General features: G+C 47.5%; 1 protein-coding gene across 9 annotated transcripts in view; it reads right to left on the bottom strand.

Moving 5' to 3' along the window:
- Window positions 1-25,481, bottom strand: part of ITPR1 (inositol 1,4,5-trisphosphate receptor type 1) — a 327,143-nt gene that overhangs the window by 75,741 nt on the left and 225,921 nt on the right. The gene's annotated exons all lie outside the window — the stretch shown is intronic.

Below are 25,481 nucleotides of genomic sequence, written 5' to 3'. Positions count from 1 at the left end.
TTCCCTACTGAAGGTAGCCTTAAGGCTTGCAATCCTAGAATAAAGTAAAACCTTAACAGTCATTGTAGCCCCATAACTCCTCGATCTCTCACCCTGCCCCACCCCCGCAACACCTGCTGCCAGATCCAGCAGGCCCCGGGGAAAGCCACTGTGTTTCCATCTGCCAGAAGGCAAGTGCGGCCCCTGACCTTTCCTCTAGCCACTAGCCCCTGTGCTGCCTCGACAAATGTCGGTTTCATTTGCCGACAAAGCACTTCTTCATTTTGCTCTTTCCTTTCTCTCTCACTCTTCTTCCTTACTCCTGGTTGCTTTCAATATATAGCAAAGATCCATCCTTCCTACTTGTGCTCCCTGGTTCTATCTTTTCTCCTTCACCATCTCCCGGTGGCAGTACAAGTCACTGCCGACCTCCTGCTTGGCCTTATTCTGTGTGTCATGAGTCCTCCCAGACTCCCACGCTCTTCGAACCAAGCTCAAGTCTTTTGTGTCCTCCATTGCACTTTACTACCTTTTATCTTCTTTTAGGTTTCTTACTATTTCATCTATCCATCCATCATCCCATCCACTTACCCATTCATCCAGGCACCTACGCATCTCCCTCTTTATCCACGCATCCAGCATTTACTGTGCGCCTGTCATGTTCTAGGTTCTAGGCCCATCATAGGAGTCGCAATGGTGAGCAGAAAAAGGCCTGGACCCTGCCCCTGATAAAACTGGTAGGCTAGTAAGGAAAAGACCCAGTAATTCAATAACCACCCTAAGGACGTTTTACTAAAAATAGCCATTTATCCTTATGAAACTGACCCAAGAGAATGCCGGCAGAGCGCTATATCAGACACTCAGGGCCACTGCCTTGTTTTTCCTTGCTTTTCCTGGCTCTTCCCATGGCTAGAATCCCCTCATCCCCACTAACATCACCTCCTTAGCGAGGCCATCTCTGACCATCCTACCTGAGGCAGCAAACCAGTCAACTGCTTATTCTCCCCTGCCCTGTCTTATTCTTCTCGTAGCAAGTGGTCTCTGTTGTATTTGTTGTTTACCTACATGCAGAGTGCAAGCTCCAAAAGGCCAGGTGCCTCACCTGTATGCTTTACAGCTCTCTCCAGAGCACCCACAGGAGCCCCAACACCTAGAAGAAGTTTCCTAATCATTTGAGGAAAGAATGAACACAACCCAATACTTCATGGCTCCTTCTAACCATCAGATCCTGCTTATATTCAGTGGCTGTTCCAGAAGTAAACCCCCAACACAGATTAATTCTGGAAAACTGCTCAAATATGAAAAAGCAAGTTCTAACTGTTCACTTCTTTGAGAGCTGATGCCATCTACAAATAAAAGGAGAGAGGTGGGGACTCAGAACTCAACCTATAACCACCTAATTATGATGACTACATTTTTTACCAAGATAAGCCATACAATATTTAACCCACATGGGGTCATGGGGAGACTGCGCCAGAAGGGGGCCCCTCGGGGCAATTAACTTCAGTTGCTACCCCATTAGTCTTCTTGTCGCAGGGAGGCAACTTAAAAAGCATCCTTTAGACAATCTGGTCACTCAAAAAAAAAAAAAAAAGGCACTTTAAGTAGGTAAGCAAATAAATAAATAACTAAAGCCTGCCATCTGTCATTGGTAACAACGCAACACGGTGGCGAGCGATCACCAGCTACAAACCGCACTGCTTAACGTCTAGCTGGTTAACCCAACAGATGTCAACTGATAGGGCCAGGGGAAGGGAACCTCTTATGAAACGAGAGAAGGGCAAGTGACTGAGGATTACACACTTCTATATATGTTTTGCAACAGCCAGTATATTTATTTTGCATTATTTATATCAGTCCTTAGTCCCCCAAGGATCTGAAGCCACTTTATAAACAGAATGTGGTCAACAAATTAAGAAAGTAGACACTAGGTACAGAGACACGAGTAAGCACCAAGAACCAGGACTAAACAAGGCCGGAGGCTGGAAGGTGGAAGAGATGATTCAGGGCAGTCCTGAGTCCCTGAAGTAACCAGCCATTCTGCTAAAATGGAAGGCATAATCCAGGGGTTATTAGTAAGTATCAAAAGGAAAAATATTGCCAGTGCCTCGAAGGAAGGAAAACATTCCTGAATGAAGGGGTTAGAAGGCAGGCTTTCCAGTCAGAACCCCCTGGGTCCCTCACTCACTAGCTCTGTCATTTGAGGCAAGTTACTCAGTCTCTCTGAACCCACTTGGAAGGGTTGCCACGGTGCCCACAAAGCACTTAGCACAGGGCCCACTGAGTATCGTGTGTGTGTGTGTGTGTGTGTGTGTGTGTGTGTAGCCATCACATTAGTATAATGTGAAAACCTCACAGTGAAGGCATCCCCCTAAGAGGTGAGGGCTGGGTAGTGAAGTGTGAGAATTCTGTCTCTGGAGACAGAGACACCAGGGTTTCAGCTCTGCTACTCATGACCTGATATCACCTTAGAAAGTGATGATATCTCTGAAACCCAAATTTTCTCATCAGAAAAATGGCCATGGTAACAGTACCACATGGTGGTTATGAAGATCTAATGAGAAAATCACAGTAATAGGCACAATGACCGTTATTTCCTGACTGCTTATAAGGTGCCAGGGACCCAGAGTAAAGCTTCATGTGTGTTTTCTGACACAGAAGTTCTCTAGGGGTAGTTATTACTTGTATCTGGGAGTACAGGGTACCCTAAAATATAATGGACATCAAGTATTTAGCACACCCCCGAGATGCCCACACGGTGACAAATGTAACCTCACCGAAACACTGAGAGTCAAGAGCTGTCACCTCAGGTCTCCTGCCTGAGAATCTAATTAAAGATACTTTGGAGGGAAGAAGCTTGGTCTCCAGAAGGGAAGCAGTGCTATCTTGTGTAAGAGGAGAAGTGAAAAGTGACAGCAGTGCAGAAGAGCTAAGATACCTCTCCCACAGGGGCATGATATGCCAAAGGGGTAAATGGTGGGCTGAGGAACGGGGCCCTCAGTTAGGGGCTCCTGGAGGCAGTCACTGCCCTTCTCCGGTGCGCAGCACCGTCTGGACTCGGCAAGACCAGGGCCCTGCACACAGTTCAAAACCCTGTTTGTTAAACCTCTTTCTGTGATACTATATTTGGAGGACTTGGGAGGGGAGAGGGGACACCCTCCCCAGGACTCTTTCCCCAGATGCAGGTGGGACCTCAGACCAGAGCAGGTGGGTACTTTTCCTCCCAGACCTCAGGCTCTTGAAGCAGGGCCTTTTCTTTTTTTCTTTTTGCTTTGCTTACTTATGCTTTTAAATTTAAATTCAACCAACATATATTATTAGTTTCAGAGGTAGAGGTCAGTGACTCACCAGTGTTATAGAACACTCAGTGTTCCTTACATCGCGTGCCCCCCTTAATGTCCATCATCCAATTACCCCATCCTTTCATCCCCCAGTTACCCCCTCCCCTCACCCCCTCCTCTCCAGCAAGCTTCAGTTTTCCTGTAATTAAAAGTCTCTTGTGATTTGTCTCCCTCTCTAATTTCATCTTATTTTATTTTTCCCTCTCTTCCCCTATGATCCTGTTTTGCTTCTTAAATTCCACATATGATTGAGATTGTATAATTGTCTTTCTCTGATTGACTTATTTCGCTTAGCATTTTATCTTCTAGTTCCACCTGCATTGTTGCAAATCGCAAAATTTCATTTTTTTGGATGGCTGAGTAGTATTCTATTGTGTATATATATACATATATACCACACTTTCTTTATCCATTCATCTGTCAATGGACATGTGGGCTCCTTCCATAGCTTGGTTGTCATGAACCCTGCGCTATTGACATTGGGGTTCAGGTGGCCCTTTGGATCATTACATTTGTATCTTTGGGCTAAATACCCAGTAGTTCAATTGCTGGGTCACAGGGTAGCTCTACATTCAATTTTTTTGAGGACCCTGCATGCTGTTTTGCAGAGTGACTGCACCAGCTTGTATTCCCACCAACAGTGCTCAAGGGTTTCCCTTTCATCGCATCCTCACCAACATCTGTCATTTCTGAAGCAGGGCCTTTTTTCTACAAGCTCCTTGTCTACTTTCCTCCCTGAACTTATGAATCACCCTTTTCTCCAACTAAGGGTCAGTAGTGTCAGGTAGAGACGGTTTTGCTTTTCCAAAAGTTTCACAGCACCCCCACCTAGCAAGTGTGAGGTAACCACTCAAAATTCACCTGGCCTAGAGTCGGTAATCTTACATGGTGGTAAGAGAAGTCAGAACAGTGGATGCTCCTGGGGCGTGTGAGTGGGGAGACTGAAGGGAAACAAGAGACCTTTCTGGACTGAAGGAAAACCCTGATGAGGCTGGTGGTAAACAGAGGCTGTGGTAGAGAGAACTACAACACTAAGAATAAAACGTGGAACCTGCGAATGTGTTACCTTCCACAGTGAAGGGAGACAAAGTTGTTGACCTTAAAAGAGGGAGATTATCTTATGCAGGGAAGGCAATATGATCAAAAGATCCTAAGCGTGGAAGAGGGAGACGGAAGAGGAACTCAGAGTGAGGCCGTCTGAGGACTCCATGCGCCACCGCCGGCCGGGACGATGGAGGAAGGGGCCTTGACCCAAGAAACACAGGCAGCCTCTACTGGAAGAGAAAAGGAAATGGATTCCCCCTGGAGACTCCAGAAGGGAACGCAGCCCTGACAACACCTGGATTTCATCCTAGTTAAGACTCCTGTCAAACTTGGGAGGTAAAAATTCTGGTTGTTTTCAGTTGTTTAGTTTGTAGTAACTGGTTACAGCGGCCATAGAAAACGAACACAGGTAGGCATTATTTGTCAAATCTGATCAAACTGTACACTTAAATCTGTGCATATTACAGTATGTGAATTATGCAACAATGAAAAGGGAGCAAGGAAAAGAAGATCGGCTTCGTTCCCAGAAAGCTAGAAAACCACGTAAAGCTGTCCAGAGAAGGAGCTATCCTCTGAGGCCGTCTCCGCCAGCAGAGGGGTCTGTGCTGCTGCCTGCACAGCTGACCTTTCTTCGCCCTCCACGCATCTCCAAAACACAGGCAGTTTCAAAGCCCCTTCCAGATGAGCCATCCTGTCAGCATCTTACGAGACTGCCAAGACAGAAATCATCATGCATCAATCTGCCCCATTGTAGAGGAGAGAGTTGGGCTGGGAGAGGTCCGGTGCTTCTTGCTTTCCCTACCCCCAGCCCTTGCTACCATCCTGCCTTTTTGAGAACACATGGAGGACCAGCCCCAGGGGTGGCACTTTTGGGGGCAGATAGACAGTACCAACCCCTACATCACAGACAACAGGTCTACCTGGCATGGCTTTAAGGAAGGGGCGGGAGCAGGTGAGCAAGGGAGCATGCGCCGTGGCCGCCTCCCTGGCAGCTCTGGAGGACCATGGTGGATGGGGACCCAGGCGTGGCCTTCGTAAGCCAAGCCGAAAAATGAGAAAATACTGCAAAAAAAAGAAAACATTCGTCACAAAATGTGAAAGCAGGAAGAACTCTATTCCAGCAGTTTCCAATACGGTTTCCAGCAGAGAAACCCATGCTTCCTCCCTCCCCAAACACCACCTTAGGGAAAGACCCCATGTTTAAGAGAGATACAGGCAGAACTGTTTAGCTGGAAAGAGAGTGGGAGGGACCCTCTCTCAGCCCCTGGAACTCCTCGGAGCTGCACGGCTACAAAGAATATCGTTTGGAAACTACCCCTTTAGTCTGGCCCTCCACATTTTACAAAGGAGGAAACTGAGGCCTAAGGGGCGGAAGAGACTTGCCAAGGCCACAGAGGATCTTTGTCTCCAACTGCGCAAACCAATCAACTTCTAACCATGCTGGGTTGTGGCTGGGTGACGCGATGGTCCGAGGGCATGTTCTTGCCCTTGGTAACTGTCACGTGGACACAGTTTGCCCTCCTTGGGCTGCTTAAGCTGTAAAGAGACTCAGGGACTGAAGTCTTAGTTTAAGATAAAAATGAAAGCATCTTTTAGGATCACTTGAAAATACTAAGGTATTGCTTCGTTCACCTGGCGGCTGCCCACTATGGCCGCTCGAGTCCTTGCAAAGAAGCGGAGCACGATTGATGACAAGCCCACCTGGCTTCTGAAATAAGAGGTACCCCGAAGTTCGGGACTAGCAGACAGCAGCAGCTCTCCTAGTGACAGGCAGGCCCTGTGTGGGAGGGGGTGGGCCGACACTCCTTTCTTTAGGGTCAAGAGGTCACAGCGTCAATTATACTGCAGGCAAGGGGTCCTGGGAGAAGAATGGGAGACAGAAACCAGAAACCTGCTCCAGGCACTGCACACCCACACCAGGGAAGGTGAGCCCATAAGCACCTTCTTGAAAAGCCACCTTCCCTAGAGTTCACAGACTTAGGGGGCAAAGACAGACTTTGTACCCCAGAACCAGCCAACCTACACCTACAGGAACACAAGGCCTTTCTGGAGGGAGAAGCCCTTCATGGGCATCTTCACTTAAGAATGGGGGGGGGGCAGGCAGCAGAAGTGGACACGACCCAGGATGGAGCATGACAGGTGCAGGGGTGGTCTGGGGGCAGCGGTCCACAGTGCCACTAGGACAGCTTGGAGGCTTGGATCCTGCCCCACAGGACAGTATTTCCACGCGGAGCATGGCCCACCTTCTAGAAGACTTTGTGCTGGACCTGGATAGAATCCAGAGAATGAGCTTTTCCATTTCACTGCCTAGTACTACATGACCCAACCACCACAGCCCATGACATTCACTCTGGTCACTTATCTGCTGCAAAATGAATTAAGTCCTCAGACTGAGTCCAAGAATTTGAAAAATGTGACTGCCAAACAGTGCTCAATGCTTGAATTTCCAGTGGCTGATAGAAATTCCTCCCTAGAGTCTGATTTTTCTCTTTTCGCTCTGCTTCTGAAACACAAGGACATCACACATGGCCTTGGGGGGGTCTCGGGGACTTGGGGAGACATCCCCAACCAGACCTTCCCAGCGTGAAGAGACTCTCTGCAGGTGTCAGAGGGACAGCGATGGCTACCGAGGCTGCCCAAGGCTACCTGGGGAGTTCTTCTCCTGTGCCTGTGGTTAACTGAGCAGTCAACGTTTCCTGGGGACCCCCACTTCCATAAACTGTGTTACAGTGAATGCTCACTGAACATTGCCTATTTTCCAGGTACTGCCTAAATGCTTTACCTATATTATCTCATTTAATCCTTGTAATGACCCCATGAGGTGTGTACTATTATTAACCCCGCCTTACAGATAAGGAAACCAAGGCTCCAGGAGGTTAAATAACTTGCCCAGTCCCACAGCCAGGAAATGGTGGCGGTGCCCCAGGACTCAGGCCCCACTTGTCTGCTGTCAGCCCATGCTTGCGATCTCTCTGCTTTGCTAAACACCTCTCATCTGAGCAAAGTTTGCCAACCTCTAAATACCTCCTGGCTTTTTATAATCCACACCCCCCTCCCCACCACACCCAGTCTCTCAGCTGCACAAACACAGACTCTTCTCACAGGAAAGAATAGCTCTGGTAAGTGCTCATGTGAGGCCCGATGCACTTGTTCAGATGGGCTCCCGAACGAGACCCTTCTGCCAGCTGGAGACTGCCCAGGGCTGGGGGTTACATGTTAACAAGACCACTGTCACACAATGACAGCTTTAGGTCGGGAGTCCTTGTCTTAGAAACCAAGGACAATAATCAAAACCCAGGACCGTGGACCATGAACTGGCGATAAACCACACGTGGTTAGGCACAGCTGCTCGGAGAACCGGACATCTGGAAACCTCAGTTTCAGCCTTCGCTCCTCACTAAGCAGCCACGTGATCTTGGGCAATTTACTTAACAGCATTTATGCCCCCGGTTCCTTATCTGAAAAACGAGACTCTTACCACCTGCCTTGCCTGCATCACATGGAAGCTGGGAGCCCATCAAGGTTGCAGTTATGAAATATTACGTGTGAAAAACATTTTCATTACTCTGGGAACCTATTGAAATGTATGGTGCTGCCATTATCTATCCATTCCCCCTTTTAAGGGAAAGGTATTAGAACGTAGGATACGTGGCTCAACCTGAGTGCTGGGTGTTCCATGATGACCAAAGTCTGGTGTCCACAAAACACCCAATGATAAACAATTCTAGCTGATACTGGCAGGTCAAGACAGTAAATGAATAGCAGTTCTCATAACTGTCACAATAAAGAAAGCTTAAAAAAAAAAAAATCCAGCTGGAATTTCACTAGAGAAGCCATTCAGATTGCTTAAACATAAAAATAAACAATTTTGCTTCTGGTTCTCAACATTTAACATAAGGCAGAATACAAGCTTGTGGTCAGACCGTCCTCGTAGATAGTCCTAAGACATTCAACATGAGCTATTTTTCCGTTATCGTTTCTTTTTTTCCCCCACCATTCTTTAGAAGTATGATGCAATGGAAGAGTCTAAGAATTAATAAATTGGGCATTAAGAATCGAACACTCCTCTGGTATAAATTATCACTCTAAGAAGGACGTTTTTTTTTTTGCAAGGTTTGATGGGTTTCAACCAGTAGACATCTGGAACTTTCAGCTCACCAAGCTCTGTAAAGCTATCTCTAGCTTTGGTGAGTTTAGAGATAAAATAAACTTCAAAGTAGAAAAGAAAGAAGGGACAAAGCAAACCAAGTCTATGTTGGAAAGATACCCACATTTCAAGTTCATTCTTCTCAAAGAAAGTTCTCTTGGCACCTGGGTGGCTCAGTGGGTTAAGCCTCTGCCTTCTGCTCAGGTCATAGTCCCAGGGTCCTGGGATTGAGTTCCACATCGGGCTCTCCACTCAGCGGGGGGCCTGCTTCCCCCTCTCTCTCTGCCTGCCTCTCTGCCTACATGTGATCTCTGTCAAATAAATTAATAAAATCTTAAAAAAAAAAAGTTCTCCCTGGTCTACACCATATAGCTCCCTCCTGAGGACTTAGACAAATGCCCTTTCAACGACTCTGCCATGTCAGAGCTGATGGAGGCCACCTTCTGGGTCACTGCTGCCTTCTAACGCCTGAGAGAGAGGTGGAGGACGTGGAGATCCTCACTCAAATTATTCTGCTCACTGAGCTCCAAGTAAGGGCCTGAGTTTCAAGGTCAAGGCCAAAGCAGTGGCTTGTCATGACTTTTCCCAGGGTGAATTAATTTGAATATTAGCAAGCAGTAAGGTCCAACCTGTTCTATAAGAACCATTTTTTCTCCTAGGATGGAAAGCTTACCTCTCCTTTTTCATCTCCCAGCACCTACAGGAATCAGCAGCTGTGGACAAAGTCTGCCCTATTTGGTAAGCAGGCTGGTTTCTCCTCAGTGTGGATCAAAACACTAACACTTTTTCACATATTCATCAACAACAACCAACAATCTGTACTTCCTAAGAAAAAAAAATTTAAGGTGTTATCTTACAAAGTCCCTGTATGTGTAGGTAAACTTATAAGCAAACATCTCTAGGAATATTTAACAGTAAAATCAAACAGATTTCAGAAAGGCAGGTCAGGGATCCTTCTGGAGGAAACAGGAACAAGACAATAAGAAGACTCCAAATTTTCTCTGGGTTCAATGCCCAAACCGCCATATGGATGCCAAAAGTCAGCATCTTTTGTTGGTGTGGACTGGCAGCTGTCTCTTTCAGCCGAAGATGGAAGGAAAAAACAGAAAGCCTTCAGAGAAAAGCAAAGATGACCAGTGGAATGTGAAGTTGTTTCAGCCTCCAATATTGCCTGATGTCGCAGGGGACTATGGGAGGGACATCCTTGGGACTCTTCCTCACATGTAAGAAGGCACTGTGGCTGCTCTTCATATCAGCAGGAGGCTTAGGCAAAGGAAAGGTAGTACAGAGCAAAGGAGACTTGGATTGGACCCCAGAAAGGCCTTTTGTTAAAGCACTCAGGGAGGTGTTAGAAGCTCCGTATATGGACATCGATTCAGCTACGGAAGAGGATGCAGAACAGCCTCCAGTACGTGTCTGGGGCTGCAGGAGGTGCACGCCAGCCTCTGACGGTGCCCTCCAGAGCTCATTCTATGACTCAATGAAAAGTAACTTCTGGCGGTTAGGGTGAAACTCTCAGGTCCCATGTCGCCTGCCCACAGACTTGCCATGGGGGACACAGAAGGCTTCTCAGCAAGCTCTGACCTGCCTAAGGGCTGCAAAGAGGTGTGTGGAAAACTCTATCACCAAAAATCCCAGCCATGCATCCACACGAGACAGCACGGGGGCTGAGGTAAAGCGGTCTCCCTTTCCTCACCTGTAATGTTGGAGAGTGGAGGGTAAGTGCCTCCAGAGAGGCCTGTGGGATGGCGTAGAGGAGGTAACACGGGGAAGCCCAGCAGCGGCCTGGCACCTGGTAGGTATTTTATACCAGCCACCTTCTCCTCCCTGCTCTCAGCAAACCTATGACAAATCCACTCAACCATAAAATCCAAAGAACAATAAATATACTCTGGCCTGCTGGGGGCAAGGACACTGCCTGGCAAAGAGCATACCATCAACCGAAGCGAGTGCTTTCCTGATGGAGGTCCCACAGTCACCCTCAGTCCTCTGCTCAATTCCACCAACTCTCAGGGGACATCCCCCCAGGGACCCCAAAGGCAAAGCTCCAGGAATTGCATCTCCCAACCTCCCAGGCCCATTTCACCAGGTCCTGGCCCACCAGGGAGCTTCCCTGTAGCCACCAAGAACATCCTTGGGATGGGGCAGTAGAACGTACAGATGGCCAAACGGACGGAGACGGTGGGATGAAATTGCACAGCTCTCATCAGCCTAAGTGCTGCTTAATATATTATGGCTCTGGCATCAGTCCCGTGGATGCCAGCAGGAGATGGCCTGAGCCAACTTGGTGCCCTTTAGAAGCACTGACTAGGGGTTGGCAGTCAGGTCACCTGATGACAAGCGTATTACTGGGGTCCAGCCACCATTTCGTTCCTGCTCCCCCCACTGCTATGCTTCTGCTACCTTGGCCTCTCTCAGCTCTGGCAAGCGGCCCAGCCCACGCCAGCCTGTCTGTCTGAACACTCCTGCCCCTGCTCTCCGCATGGCTGCTCTCTTCTCCTCGGTTAGGTTTGGTTTGGGCTTACATGGCACCTCCTTAGAGAAGCCTTCCTGACCATCCTAAGTGGGTTCTCCTAAACCCTCTGTGCCCCGGTTGTTTCCTTCCTCATCCTTCTCCCAGGGTGCTATTTAACTCGTATACCTCTCCCACTGGACTGCGAGCTCCTAGAGGGCAGGGCCCAGACTGATCTTATCCCGGACTCTGTCTCAGCCAATTCATATAATGGCCGGCACCCACCCGGTGCTCAACGCGTGTTTGCTATGTTGGTGAATACACAGTAATCCTGAGGGAGGCTTAGTTCCAAGAACCCTAAGCTGAATCAAGATGTGCAGCACGGCAGATAAAGTTTAACTCAATAACCCAAAGATCCCCATCTGTGGAGGCCCCACGTGCTGCCAAATGGGGACTGTGAAACACGCCAAGGACCAGGTGAAGGTGGCTGAGGTGGCCTTCTTGCCTCTCTGAGGCTTATCAGGTTCGCACACATGCCTCCGGGATGGGCTCGGGCTGGCTGGAGATCCGTAATCCATCTAGTTAACTGTTAACCACTCTGGCCTCACTGACACCTGCATTATTAACTATGGGGCACCGAGGACAATGATTTGTGAGCCTCACGTCTCAGCACCTGGCTCGCTCCTGGACATGCGAACTACCCGGGCTCTGGGCTGAACAGTTTGTGGGCTTATGTTGCAAGAAGGCTAATAAAAACACATTTCTCAAACACCGTATGGTGAGGGCAACTGAAATGCAGCCTCCTCAAATGCAATATATATATATATATATTTTTTTTAAGTCCGAATGCAAAGGGACTTGCAAAGTGGCTTGAAGACGTTAGACGGTTTCTAGGACTAGCCCGGTCAGTGTCTGGGCCATGTCAATGGGTAGTTTATAGCCTAGCCATGGCAAAGGATAGAAATAGCAGGAGAGCCTCTGCCAGTCTCAAAAAGGGAACCCTTAGGAAATTTAAGTTGATATAGACTTCCCAGTGAAAAGAAGGGTCGTGGCAGACGTCTCAAAGCCCACTGTGAATGTCAGTTAGGTCGTGGGGCCCAGGCTCCGCGCTCGTGGACGAGGTATCTTTCCTATCCCCACATCAGGATTCAAAAAGCTGGCAGTTTCTAATGAGAAAATATTTTCAACGATGAAGTTAACTCTGCTGGAAGAACTCCAAAGGGAAAGTCCCTCCAGTTACTCGGAGGGGGGAAAAAAATTACCTTCTTGGTCTGGAATCTGGGGATATTTTATGCAGATGTCTCTAACAGAAGTTAATAAGGGGAAGTCAGCTTGCCTTTGATTATTCAAACAGGCTACTGCTATTAAGAGTTGCACAACTCTTGGGCAAGGCAGGGGTGGGTTTTAGCTTCTTTTTTTTTTAAAGCCTGTCCTCCTGGGAACTGGTTTTTCTTTTCTAAGAACATTTCACGAAAACTTCCCTACTCACATCTTCTCAATACCTCTGCTCTGGTGGGAGTGTGGATGGTAATGCAGGCCCATCTCAGAAGGCTCTGTGGTGGGCACTCCTGGGGGCTGCCACAGGGAACTTCTCCGAATGGCAGTTCCACTTCCCTGCTGAGAACTGGGTAGAGGAGCCACAACAGCCCCCACCATATTTTTCTTTTTTCTTTCTTTTTTTTTTTTTTTTTTGGTGCAGGCTGAATAATTTCAACCTACAACCTGCAGGTACCAGAAATTGCCCAAGCTCTAGGAATTATCACTGTAGGACAAACACATTCTCTTGCTTTCCTGTGGTTCTATTTTATAATGTGCTAGGTGAGACAGGAGACATCCGCTCAGGGCAAGAGCACACAGGAGGATGTAGGGAAATACAAACAGCCCTTCTTCTTTGGGGCAGAGCAACATTCCTACGACTAACAGTGGAAACCACCCCGTTTAGGGGCAATCCAACAGGGAAGAGTAAGCTTCTATTGGGTGAGATTAAAGGCTTCTGGGATTGGTCCCTATAATGGAGGGGCTGGGTAATTAAAAAAAAAAAAAAATCATGGGAAAAGAAATAGGGGACGGTGAACATAATATACCTTAACAGAAACTCTTCTGATGTCCTGGAGCTCCACAATGGGGGGAGGGGCGGGGGGGGAGGGAGAGGGGAGAGGAAAAATATTCTGTTTCCGGAGACAGCTCCAAGATCAGGAGTAGGTGTGAGAAACAAGGAAGCTTGTAGATTAAAAAAAAGAAAGAAAGAAAGACGAAAGAAAGAAAAGGGGGGGAAGGAAGGAGTCAGGGACGGGGGGGGGGGAGTGAGATCTCTGAGAGACAGGGGAATTAAAGAACACCATGGCAACAAGTCTGTCCACCTACCCCGACCGCCCACCCACAGCCAGATTCTGTGCTGACGCACTTGAGAACAAGCTGGTTCCTACCAGCTCAGGAAGGTGAGCAAACCCAGAGAGCTCATTAAATCCCTTCTCAGCGACTCTTGTCTGCCTGCAGATAGTGAGCAAGGAGGGTATAAATAGAAGTTATATAACATCTCTTTGTTGGTTCCTGTGCTTACCAAAAAATGCAGCATGACCTTGTTTTTTCTGAAGCATTTTCCTCGGCCTACTGGTTGCGGACTTTAATCAAGTTAGGGATCATCTTAAAGTTTAAACAGCAGGATATAGATTTCCAAGTTAAGGGTGCTCAGGAAAAATCAGCCAAGCCTGGAACCCTCAGGGTCAGGTCTTGCTCAGGTATACAAAAATATCCAATATATATATATATATCAATCTTTAGGAATTGTATAGCTTCTTCCTAGAACGCTTTCTGATCATGCTAGGGGTTAATATTAATTCCCAAGAGTCAAGAACCATTAATAAAATGGCTTCTTGGATTTTCTAAAGGAGATCAGAGCACATAAAAAAAAATATATATGTATATATATGTGTGTGTGTATGTATATACATATATATGTGTGTGTGTATGTATATATATATATATATATATATATATATTTAAAGCTAACTGATGGCTTCTAAATGCCACCAGGCATAATCAGCACTCCTTTTCTCTCTTAAAAGGCAAGACATTAAGAGTCCAATAGACTAAAAAGGACTCCTCCTCAGAGACACCTTCAAAAGTCAGCATTGCAGTGAGACACAAACGTTCCCTGAACCCCAGCCCAACCTGGCCAGATCTCCAGTGTCCACCGGGGCTGCATGCTGAACAGACTGCCCCTTGGGCGCCTTGGCGCGGAGGAACTGAACAGGAGACGTGCTTGCAGGACACACTGCAGAGCTCTGTGACTCGGATACCTCGTCTAACCTGTTGATGCCACAGAACACTCTTTTAGAAACTGTTGCCATGGGAACTTGCCCCTCTCAGGCATTTGTCAAGAAATGTCACAGGTGCTGGAGAATTCAATGCCCTAGGTCTCAGAGAGCTTTCTTGGAGTTGGAAGTGCAGCTTTAGCCAAGAGGACTATGAAACCTGTGACGGGAGGGTTTTGAACACAAACATCTTGGAAGGGGTTCATCATAGAGGGCGTGATGGGGAGGGGTTGTGCCAGGAGAGCCTGAGAGTATATACAGGCCCCACTCAGCATTTAAATTCCATACACAGTGTTCTTAATGCAGCGCATCAGCTAAACAAAGACCCTGAAGGTCTCTAGGTAGCTCGGATAGTGACCCCAGCAAGAGATGCACTGCCTGTTATCCCTAGCAGGGGCTTTCCTTTCCCATCAGAACTGGTGGGTGGGCAACAACACAGTCATGCCCAGACTCAGGCAGGACAAGCACCCACGTCCCTTGGCGACCCCCTAGCCCGGGGACGGTGACTGCAGTGCCTCCGCTCAGCTCTCGGCTGAATTCCATCAGCCTCCTGCCTTCTCCTTTTGTAAATTCCTGCCAGAAAAACAGGCTCTACCTTCTACAGTATGAACAGTGCAGATCTGGTAGGAACCAACACATCTCCATGTCCCGACGCAGCAATGTTGCCAGGTAACAAATGTAGAAATATACTCGGAAGACTGTATGTGACAATACACAACCCCCGCGCCGCAGCTGATAACCGAGGGAGTGTTAAAACACCATGTTCTCTTAACACTCGGGCTTGTGGTGTGAAAATAAAATTAAACGGGATACTTCCTCTTGTAAATATAAGACAGGCATACAACTCACACATGCATCCACTAATTGGAAATAGTAGAGGGGTTTGCGACAGCCATCTGCAGTGCACTCTGGCTTTCCCTCCCCGCCCTCCCCGCCAGCATGAATTCCAGAAAACTCCAAGACACATAACTGAGCAGGAGCCCTTGTAATGTCAGGGACGAGTTCACCTCTGACCAGGGAAAGTGACTCAGTGAAGGACACCGCGGAAACTACAGAAAAGCTCATGTGTTATTATGAAACTCACCATTGTGCGGACTGGTGGGATGACACTGAAAACTCGTGGTAGAACCAAGAAGGGATTTCTTGCCTCCTGGATGAAATAACCAATGCTTCCTGGCCTCAGCCCCAATAGTATCAACACAGACACTGCTCTCCAGGGTGTGCAGCCCCTCAGTGAAAATGGAGCACTGAGTTAACTCCCTGGCATGGGACCCTGCCATCTCCAGGGCTTTCTGGCAAGGCAGAGAGGTGAGAAAATGTTTGAGAGGAAGACTTGGGTTCAAATCTCAGCTTTGCTAACTAGGTGACCTTGGGTAAGAGTTCTGGCTCTTGGGACTCCTGAGGAGCTCAGTGGGTTAAGCGTCTACCTTGGCCTCTGGTCATGATCTCAGGGTCCTGGGATGGAGTCCTGCATCGGGCTCCTTGGTCAGTGTAGAGCCTGCTTCTCCTTCTGCCTGCTGCTCCCCCTGCTTGTGCACATGCTCTCTCTCTCAAAAAATAAATAAAATCTTAAAATTTTTAAAAAAAATTTGTCAGAGAGAGAGAGGGAGAGAGAGAGAGAGAGAGAGAGAGAGAGAGCGCACACACATACAAGCAGTCAGGAGTGGCAGGGAAACTGACACGGGGCTTGATCCCAGGACCGGAGATCATGACCTGAGCTGAAGGCAGACGCTTAACTGATTGAGCCGCCCAGGTGCCCAAACTCTGGGTTTTTTGAGCCTCCCCTTCCTCCTCTGTAACTGGAGCTATCCGATCTAGCCCAGATAAAGTACATAACGGCACAATGCACAGCTCCTGCCCTAGAATGGGAACTCTTCCTTTTTCTTTCCCCCAAAATGAATATTCTCCAACTAACCAAAGACTCAAATATGGGGAGAATTCAGTGTACTGAGCCTCTTTGTGCAAAATGAGTAAAAACTGAGCGCTAACAAGCCTCACATTATGCCAGAGTGCATGTGCTTCCTTCGATGCAAGTAAAACCCCAAAATTGTTAATAATGTCATCTAAACTTTCATAGAAGCCCTAATTAAACAAGCCGCCTCTGTCTCCACAGAAAGGAAGTTATGCAAGCGAGTTTCCTCATCATTAACTTTCATAGACCTGGGAACTTGGAGCTTGCTGGAGGTGAAGCAGCACGTATAGCACTTGAGAGTTTTTATTTGGCAAACAAGACAGCAAGCCTAAAAGAGAAAGACTTTCACGGTTTCCTTCTGTCGTTCACAGGCCAATATTATAACCAAAGCACAGACACCAGCCACACAAACTGTCTTCTGCCATATTCGGAAGGCATCGCACTCTCCACAAAGAGTCCATCTGCCGAAAGACCAAGCAAGATGAAGCCACCAATACCACTTTGCCTGATCAACAGAGGCCAGGTCCTCGAAAGGGGTCCATCGCCCTTTCTTGGTTCCCAGCCAGGGAGGGGATGTGGGCCACCTTTGTGCCAAGGAAATTAATGGAGTCTTCTCATACTTCTCATACAGGGAGGCAGCAACGCAGAGGGCTGAAACCTCAGGCTGAGGCAGGAAATAAACCCGGACACAATTACCAGCCAGCTCGGTGACCCTGAGCAAGTAACTTGACCTCCTGGATCCTTTATTTCCCCTTTAACAAAAAAAGGGTCATGGCAGCACCGACCCACACAGGATCACCATAAAGAGTAAATAAGATCATGCAGAGAAGGCATGTGGCCTCACTCCTGGAACATGAACATTCAGATTCTGGTCTTCATTATTCCCACTACTGCAATTATTAAGAAGAAGAACTAGACCCCGAGTGCTCCTGGCACCATAAGGACAGTCTTCCAAATTCACATGATGTGTTGCCTGTGAAGTCAGCTAAACTTAACTCCCTTCCACCCCTAAAGAAGGAGGCCCTGTATAGTTGTAACAACCACTAACCACAAATTTTCACATCCTAATGCTTTTATTCAAAAAAGGACAATAAGGCTAGAGTATTACAGTGGCCACGGAGGGTCAGAACTTGTATTCCTTCAGTGAACGCTTAGAATATTTAATGAGCACCCATCAAGGTCCCGATGCTGGGGAGTCAGACAGAGGCTGGATCCTGGGGGAAATTACATTCCTGGGGGGGGGGCGAGCAGAGAGAAAAATGTACAACCAAAAAGTCACCATGAGCAATTACAATGTGTCAAGCAGCCTGCTGAGCTGAGCATTTTCCATACATCTCATCTAGTTCTCAGAAGGACCCTTACAGGGTAGGATTCTCTCCACTGATACGTTATGTACAGACTGAGTTCCCTTCACCTCACACACACGGGGACTTTTCTAAGGAACTTGGAGGTGAAGACAAAATTGGTTTCTGTTCCCTCAGGTCCTACACTGAATCTCCACTTCAAGTGCAGTGACTGCTCTAGTGAACAAACAGCCCAGAGATGGGGATCACTACTCCTCTGCCTCAGGGCATCAAGAGAAAGTTTCCAGAACAAGAGACATTTCAGACAGGGCTTGGGAAGTATTCCAGGCAGAGGGAAACAGGGCCTGTCCCACACGGAACACAGGCATCCGAGTACACAGAAGGGACTGGCAAAGGAACAGATGCGGCTGCAGGACAAGAGAGTAGCAGTGTGGGTAGGGAAACCCAGGCGGGGCAGACCACACAGGGGGCCACTGGATTTCATCATGGTGGCAGTGAACTCCAGCATCTGCATTAGGCTGTTGAGACAGGAAATGAGGAGCGCCTCCGTGGATCAGTTGTTAAGTGTCTGTCTTCAGCTCAGGTCATGATCCCACGGTCCTGGGATGGAGTCCCATGTCAGGCTCCCTGTTCAGCAGGAAGCCTGCTTCTCCCTCTCCCTGCTTGTGTTCCTGCTCTCTCTCTCTGTGTCAAATAAATAAACAAAACCTTAAAAAAAAAAAAGACAGGAAATGAAGTGGTCAAGTTTCTGTTTGGGGGATATCACTGACAGCAGCATGGAAGTAGGAAATGCCCAGAGGTAGGGAGGCCTCGAAGAGGCTATCCCAGTTATCCAGGTGAGAAAGAATCAGGCTCAGCCTCGGACAGTCCCATGCTGGCAGGCGGTATAGCATGATGGTCAGTAGTAGGAATTCTGAAGCCAGAGTGCCTCATTTCAAACCCTAGCTCCCTTGACCCTAGTGGGGCCAATATGGTCATGTCATTTAACCTCAAGGTGCCAACTATCTGGCTCATTACAAGTCCTCACTGACCATTAAATTACTGGGAGGTGGATTGGACACCAAATGAGCTCCTGATGAATAGCAGGAGAGGAAAGAGGCCAGAGATATCAAGGTATCTCCCCTAGGGAAAGGAGAGCTGCTGGTGAGCCCGTTGGCCAGCGCGTGGAATACAAGAGGGCAAACGGGGCAGAGCAGCAGGGGTGACAGGTGCACCTGAGGTCATCCTAACCTAGAATTAACACAGGTAGGGATGCCAACAGAGATTGGAACAGAAATCTAGAAATCAGCAAAGGGGTGGAGTCAGGAGCTACACCTTTGGGAGTTGCTGACTTGAACGGTAGCTGGAAGCCATGGGAGTAGATGAGGTCACCCAGGAAGTTTGGAGAAAAAGAAGACAAACAGGCTAGAGCGCAGGTTCCAACATTTCAGACGTTTTAATGTTAACTAAATGCCCCGAGGCCAGTAGGAAACCTTTGTAGGAGGTACAGAAATAGCAGAGCACTGGGCCATAAAGAAGTGACTAATTTAAAATGTGGTGGTCTGAGGCAGGATGGTCAGAGAGGGCTTACAGATGAAAAACCTGCAATCCCAGGTATCTGGACTCTTGAGCCACAAGGACAAATCCCCACAGGAAAGAACTGCTTTAGTCTGCATTCCAGATCTGGGTTGAAAGGGGACAAACAGGGGTAGTGGAATATATCTGAATAGAGACAGTGAAGGAAAAAGAATATCGCCTCTAGGAAAAAAAGTCTTCTAAAACACAATCCCAATGCCCCTGCAGACCATTACCTGCCCTGGGAGCGGGGCGGGGGGAGAAAAACAAAGAAAGAAAGAAAGAAAAGAAAAAGTAGAAAACTCTATTTCTCTGAATTCCTGTTTATTAGGCGAATGAGTGGCCAAATTATCTTGGGACTTAGCATATGGGTCATCTGGTGAATATTTACTAAAAACCCATTGTTGCATACCAGGAGATGAAGAGCACAGAACAAAGAGGAAAAGACATGGTTCCTTCCCTCCCACAGATTAATATTTAGACAGTGAAGATTCAACAAGCACAGGAGTTGGCAGAGATTTCCATAAAGGGCCGAATGGTAAATATTCTAGGCTTTGCAGGCTATACAGTCTCTGTTGCAACTATTCAACTTTGCCCTCACAGCATGAAAGCAGCCAGAGACAAAACTAAAGGAATAAGCATGGCTGTGCTCCAATAAAACTTTATTTACAAAAGCAGGCCATAGACTGGATTTGACCTACTGGTTATAGTTAGTTTGCCAAGCCCTGGACTAACACATCACAAGCCAACAGAGGAGACTGTGGTGTCAGCCGGGAAGTTGGTAAGCTGGTAATACTGAAGTTGGTAAGTTGGTAACGCTAGTAAGCAGCATTCCCTCCTTAGAAGTCACTAAGGAAAGTGAGGAAGAGCACAGACCTCTGGCTAGCCCTAAAGGAAGAGAAAGAAAGAAGGAAAATCTGGGCTTGTTGCAGATTTAATAGGATAAAATGAAATGATGTTTCAAGATATAATGTTTTCCAAGTCTTCTCTGACTTTTTTTCCTGCTCTTTAGTCAAATTTTAAAGACCATGGAAAACCTGAGAATTCCTTTGAAGACACCTCTTAGAAACCAGCTCCTGCTTCTAGGTTTTGCACAAGGGAAAGAGATTAACATTCTGCTTCCAAAGATCTCTCAATAACCCCGGATAAATTCAGTCTTCTCATGGAAGGCCAGAAGAACAGATAGATGTATCTGCCCACTTCTGCCTAAACTGTTGGTTTTACTATTCAGGAAAAAAGAAAAATAATACTGGGTCTCCAATTCCTTTAAAATCATGAGCCAGGGTGCAACTCAACAGGACTGTGCTTCTCATACCCAAACGAGGACAAGCCACAAACACATGTGCTGACAAGTCCTGCAGTCATTTCTTGCCCCGAACTACAAAACGAAGCCAAGAGGCACATGCCTTCTCCAGTGCCCACCATCGCTTGGAGAGATGCCATGACCAGGACTGTGCTATGCGAGAGGTCACTTTCCTTTTTTAGGAGAGTCATTCATGTCTTATGTTCCCAAGAATGGTAACCCTCTTTAAATGTTGAGTTTCTATCAAAACCTGAATTTGGGGGGCGTGGGTGGATTAGTCGGTGAAATGTCTGCCTTGGTCTCAGGTCATAATCCCAGGGTCCTGGGATCAAATCCCACATTTGGCTCCCTCCTCTGTAGGGAGCCTGCTTTTCCCTCTGCCTGCCAATCCCCCTGTTTGTTCTCCCTCTCTCTCTGACAAATAAATAAAATCTTAAAAAATGCAATGAATTTTGAGACCAAAAATCTTAAAAGACCTTTGTTCAGTGACACACCAGTTTCTTGGGAATGGAGAAGAATGGTAAAAGGGTAAGGTACATATGTCAAAGTAATTATTAGACTCCTCCCCACCCCCTGCAAAACCAAAAAAGGTAAGGAAAGTAAAGGCCTGGGTCAGGGAGCACTTAAAACCACAGGGTGACTGGACTGGACTGCCCTTCACTTTCTGCCTCACCCAGAATGTCTGTCACTGTAAGTAACAAGTACTCAAGGCACAGAAGTGTTCCAACCTTCTGGACCACTAACATCGTTTCAAATATATCATCAGTGGGATTTAGGTGAACTGAGGATGAAAACAAGGTAAAACAGAGCATCTCCTAGGCCCACTGGATCATAAACCACTAGACAGAAGCAAAAGCTCAGAATTCAACTTCTTGAGAAGAAACCTATTTTAAAAAATGAAGTCTATTTTTAAAAAAGATTTGTTATTTGAGAGGGAGCGTGAACACGAGAGTGCGGGGGAGGGAGGAGGAGAGATGGAATCTCAAGGACACTCCCCAATATGCGTGGAGCTGAGTCCCACGACCCTGAGATCATGACCTGAGCCAAAATCAAGAGTCAGGAGCTCAACCAACTGAGCCTTCGGGTGCCCCTGAAGTCCATTTTTTAAATAAAAAACATTTTTTTTAATTTTCTTTTTTTTTTTTAATTTTTTTTTTTTTTATTTATTTGACAGACAGAGATCACAAGTAGGCAGAGAGGCAGGCAGAGAGAGAGGAAGGAAAGCAGGCTCCCCGCTGAGCAGAGAGCCTGATGCGGGGCTCGATCCTAGGACGTTGGGATCATGACCTGAGCTGAAAGCAGAGGCTTTAACCCACTGAGCCACCCAGGCGCCCTAAATAAAAAACATTTATTCGTAAAAATAATCACCCAATTTTGAGATCTTTCTACAACCGTGGCAACTGCATGAGGCAACTTCTGTGAGTCACCTTGTCTAACTGTCTCATGAGCCCTGTGAGAAGGACACTGCCACTGTCCCGTGCTCCAGTTAGCTACCATACTGACAGAGGTCAAGGACTTTACCCCAGGTGCTCAAGAGGGACGTGGCAGAAGCAGTGTTCAAACCTGGATCTTCCTCATTCCAAACGACCAGTCCCCATGACAGTAGCTCATAGGTGTGCAGTGTCTACTAGGGTAGGCGCTTTACCCCCATGTCCCACGGTTTTATCCTTCCAACAGCTCCATGAGAAGGGACTTAGTTTTTCTAACTCTTATTTTACAGATGAGAAAGCTGAGTGAGTTTCAAAGTATCCTGAGAAAGTCCATGGTCACCCTACTCACCAAGGGCAGGGCTGGGATTCCAACACAGGTGTTTCCACTCTAGAGGCCAAGCTCCTACCTACGTCATAGGCTTCCCTTCTAGGCAGTGTCCCCAAAGTCTCTGACCCTTTGCCACCAACTCTCAAAGGCAGCCGTTCAGACCCTTCCCAGTTTTAACTGAAGGGCCAAGCGTCCAGGGAAGCCTTCTGGGGAGAAGCCACCTGCCTCCCTCTTATTTCAATTCCAATGGCTCCCAAACCCCCCACACTGGGGTGGGAGGCGGGGTGCGGAGCAGTCTTCAGACTACAGCAGGCCACATTCATTTCCCATATGGATAAAACCTGAGGTCAGAAAACACCACTCAGAAATGACTCATTTCTCTCTTCCCTGCCAAAAACAACACCCTTTTACGTAACTTGCTCACACACCAATCTCCTCCGCCTTCTAAGGGTGAGTGTCCTGTCAAACCAAGGCTGCTCTTCCTCACAAACCAGCCTTCCGTTTCCAGCAAACGCAAATCAGATCACCCTCTCTGGCTTCATATCTCTGCGAACCGGGGTCAGAGGCAACCAGACCAACATGCTTCTCCAACGTGTTCTTCTGGTGACTTCTTCTGGAAGGGGTGGGAGAATGTTTATCTAATATTGGCTCTTGGGCTGACTTCTTAAGCCAAACCAAAAAAAAAAAAAAAAAAAAAAAGTGTGTGGTGTGGAAAAGGCCCCAAGGACTAGGGATCTCTCTCGGATGAATTTGCAAGCCAGTTTCCTGATGGAGCACTTCTCACATTTTCCATCTCCAGCTGCGTACGTGCAGAAAAGAAAGCCCTTTTTGGGTGTGTCTGTAGGCTAGACTTGGCATAGGAATAGCTGTGGGCAGCCATTTGATACATCAAATTCACTGTGCTTCTGCAACCGGAAGCAATTAGTCCAAAAAAAATTTTGTGTTATGTCTGTCCCTTTCATTTGCTATGAGGATCTCTATGGTCCTGTCAACACATACATCTCTGAACATCTGTATTTCCTAAAAAAAAAACCCCAAAAACCAAAACACAAGATAATGTCCAAAGATATACCTTACTCCTCCTCTTCTCCAGGTGAGGACAGCCTCTACCCTCCTGTAGGGAATAGGAAGCAGAGGGAACTTCCCCCGGGTGCTGGTGGGAACGTCTCCGGAGGAAGGAACACAGAAGTTGGCAAGGACTCGAAGGAGGGATATGCAAGTGCCGTAAGGCTTGCTGAGCCCTGCGTGTGCCAAAAATTAATTCATAAGCAAATGCTTATTTTATAGTTTTCCACTTGCTACAAAACACCAAGCAGAAAGGAAAGATTCCTTCTGAGGGCTGGCAGGAAGGGGGTGAAACCAGAGTGGGGAGGAAAAGCAGGGGTTGCTCAAAGTGAAGCTTGATTCTATGGCTGGACAACGTGTCGGTACCCCTTGCAGAGCCCAAGGGTGGTGGTATCATCTCCTTGTTCCTATAAGCAGAGGGTTCATTCACCATGAAGTCCAAGCCGCTCCGATGGCACCCTGGGAGGAGGACTTTTGGAGGTTAGATCTACCCTCAGATAAGCCAGGGCACAGATGGAAGATGCTAGAAGACTTGAGGGCACTGTCGCGAGGATCCCATTATGCCAGGCTGGGAAATATCCTAAATTTGGCTTCCTGTCATTTCAGGGCTTTAGGTGCTGATGTGACAGATAACAGGGTTGCAGAGTAAGGGAGCAAACTCCCTCCGTGAGGGTCCCTAGCAAGCACTACATGTCTTTATTTTTGGATTCCCATAATTGAATCATCCAAGGTCTGCGCAGTGAAATTCATAACTTTTGGAGAGCTACAGGCCCCAGTGACTTTATCCTCAGGACTAGCTGAATATTCACAGATCGCTCCAAAGAGGAACAACATGAGCATTACTTCTGCAAGATGGGATTGAATTTTCTGGGAAAACAAAGCTCCCCCAGGACAGACAACAGTGTCTCCCTCTTTTTGAAACTTTAACACTCATCTCAGGGGTCAGAATGGCCCTGGTAGATGCTCACACAATTATAATGAGGGGCGGAGCCAGTCTCCACACGTGCCCACCCCCCCCCATCATTCCCTACTTTTATGCATATGCTCTCCTCTCAACCAGAGCTGGTTTTTCTCCTCTCCCTCTGAAGTTGGGCTGACCTGTGACTGCCTTTGACCAAAAGAATATGGCAGAAGTGACATTCTAGGAATCCCCCTCAGCCCAGGACATAAAAGGATTTGTAGCCTCCACTCTCTGCTTCTTCAAACACTACTTAGAACCCAACCACCATGCTCTAAGAATTCCAAATGACATGGAAAGTCCACCTGGAGGAGAACCGTGACAATCCGGGTGGCAGCCCTCACTGAGCTCCCAGCTGAGAGCCAACACCAAGCGCCACAGCCACACGGGTGGCCGCCACAGCTGATGACCTAACCGAGCCCAGGCCAAGAACACATGGAGCAGAGAGCTGCCCAGCTGAGCCAAAGCCCCCAGAATTGTGACAGGTGCCAGAGAGGCCACTGCTTCAAGCCATGCCATGCGGAGGGTGCTGCTAAGCAATGGAACTAAAGTTGGGGGGGGGAGGTGGTGAGAAGAAGGAGGAGATAAGAGGCACATGCTATTTGGTCTAGTTCCGTAGCTCTGAGTAAGTCAGGAGCTTCAGTCTTCTCACTGCTACGATGGGGGCCACGCGTGGCTGGCACACAGCTCCCAGCACAACTGGACACTCCAATGAGACAGCTGAGTGGGAGGACTTCATCAACAGCAAGTGTCCGAACCCAGGGAGAATGGATGCTAGACCTGCTGTCTGCTCTACTGAGCTCCGCAGCCATGGACCCATCCTTGGCCCACCGAGGCCTCTGTCTCTGAAGATGACAAGGACTGACCTTGTAGGAAGGAGCAAGTCATCTTTCTTTATAAAGCACCTACTCTTCTTCCTCTGATCGTTACCATCAACCCACAGAATGAAGCCATCACAGGCAAGGAGGTGTTCATAGAGCCAAGCTGCTCTGGTTCCACTCTTGGCTCGGCTACCTACTGACTATAGGATCTGGGGCAAGTTCCTTAGCAATTTTTCACTTTAGTTTCCTCCTTGGTAAAAAGCAGTAATTACAGCACCTGCCTCCTTTAGAGAGTGGGGGGATTAAATGAGATGATACAAGACACACACTGGAGCACAGTTCCTGGCTCACAGTTAGCACTTAATTGGTCATTGTCATCATCATTATGTTTTTACTTTTCAAAAATAACTTCAAAAACTTTAAAGAACTTTTTTTATAAAAAGTTTTTACTTTTGTTAATTTTTAAAATGTTCATACAGTAAAACTGACTTTTTTGGGTATACAGTTCCACAGATTTTCACAGATGGGC

The sequence above is a fragment of the Mustela putorius genome, unplaced genomic scaffold, assembly GCF_011764305.1.
Source record: "Mustela putorius furo isolate JIRA1106 unplaced genomic scaffold, ASM1176430v1.1 tig00003850_pilon_pilon_pilon, whole genome shotgun sequence".
NCBI lineage: Eukaryota > Metazoa > Chordata > Mammalia > Carnivora > Mustelidae > Mustela > Mustela putorius.
The sequence above is the reverse complement of the archived record's forward strand: the minus strand, read 5'-3'. Positions and strand labels throughout refer to the sequence as shown.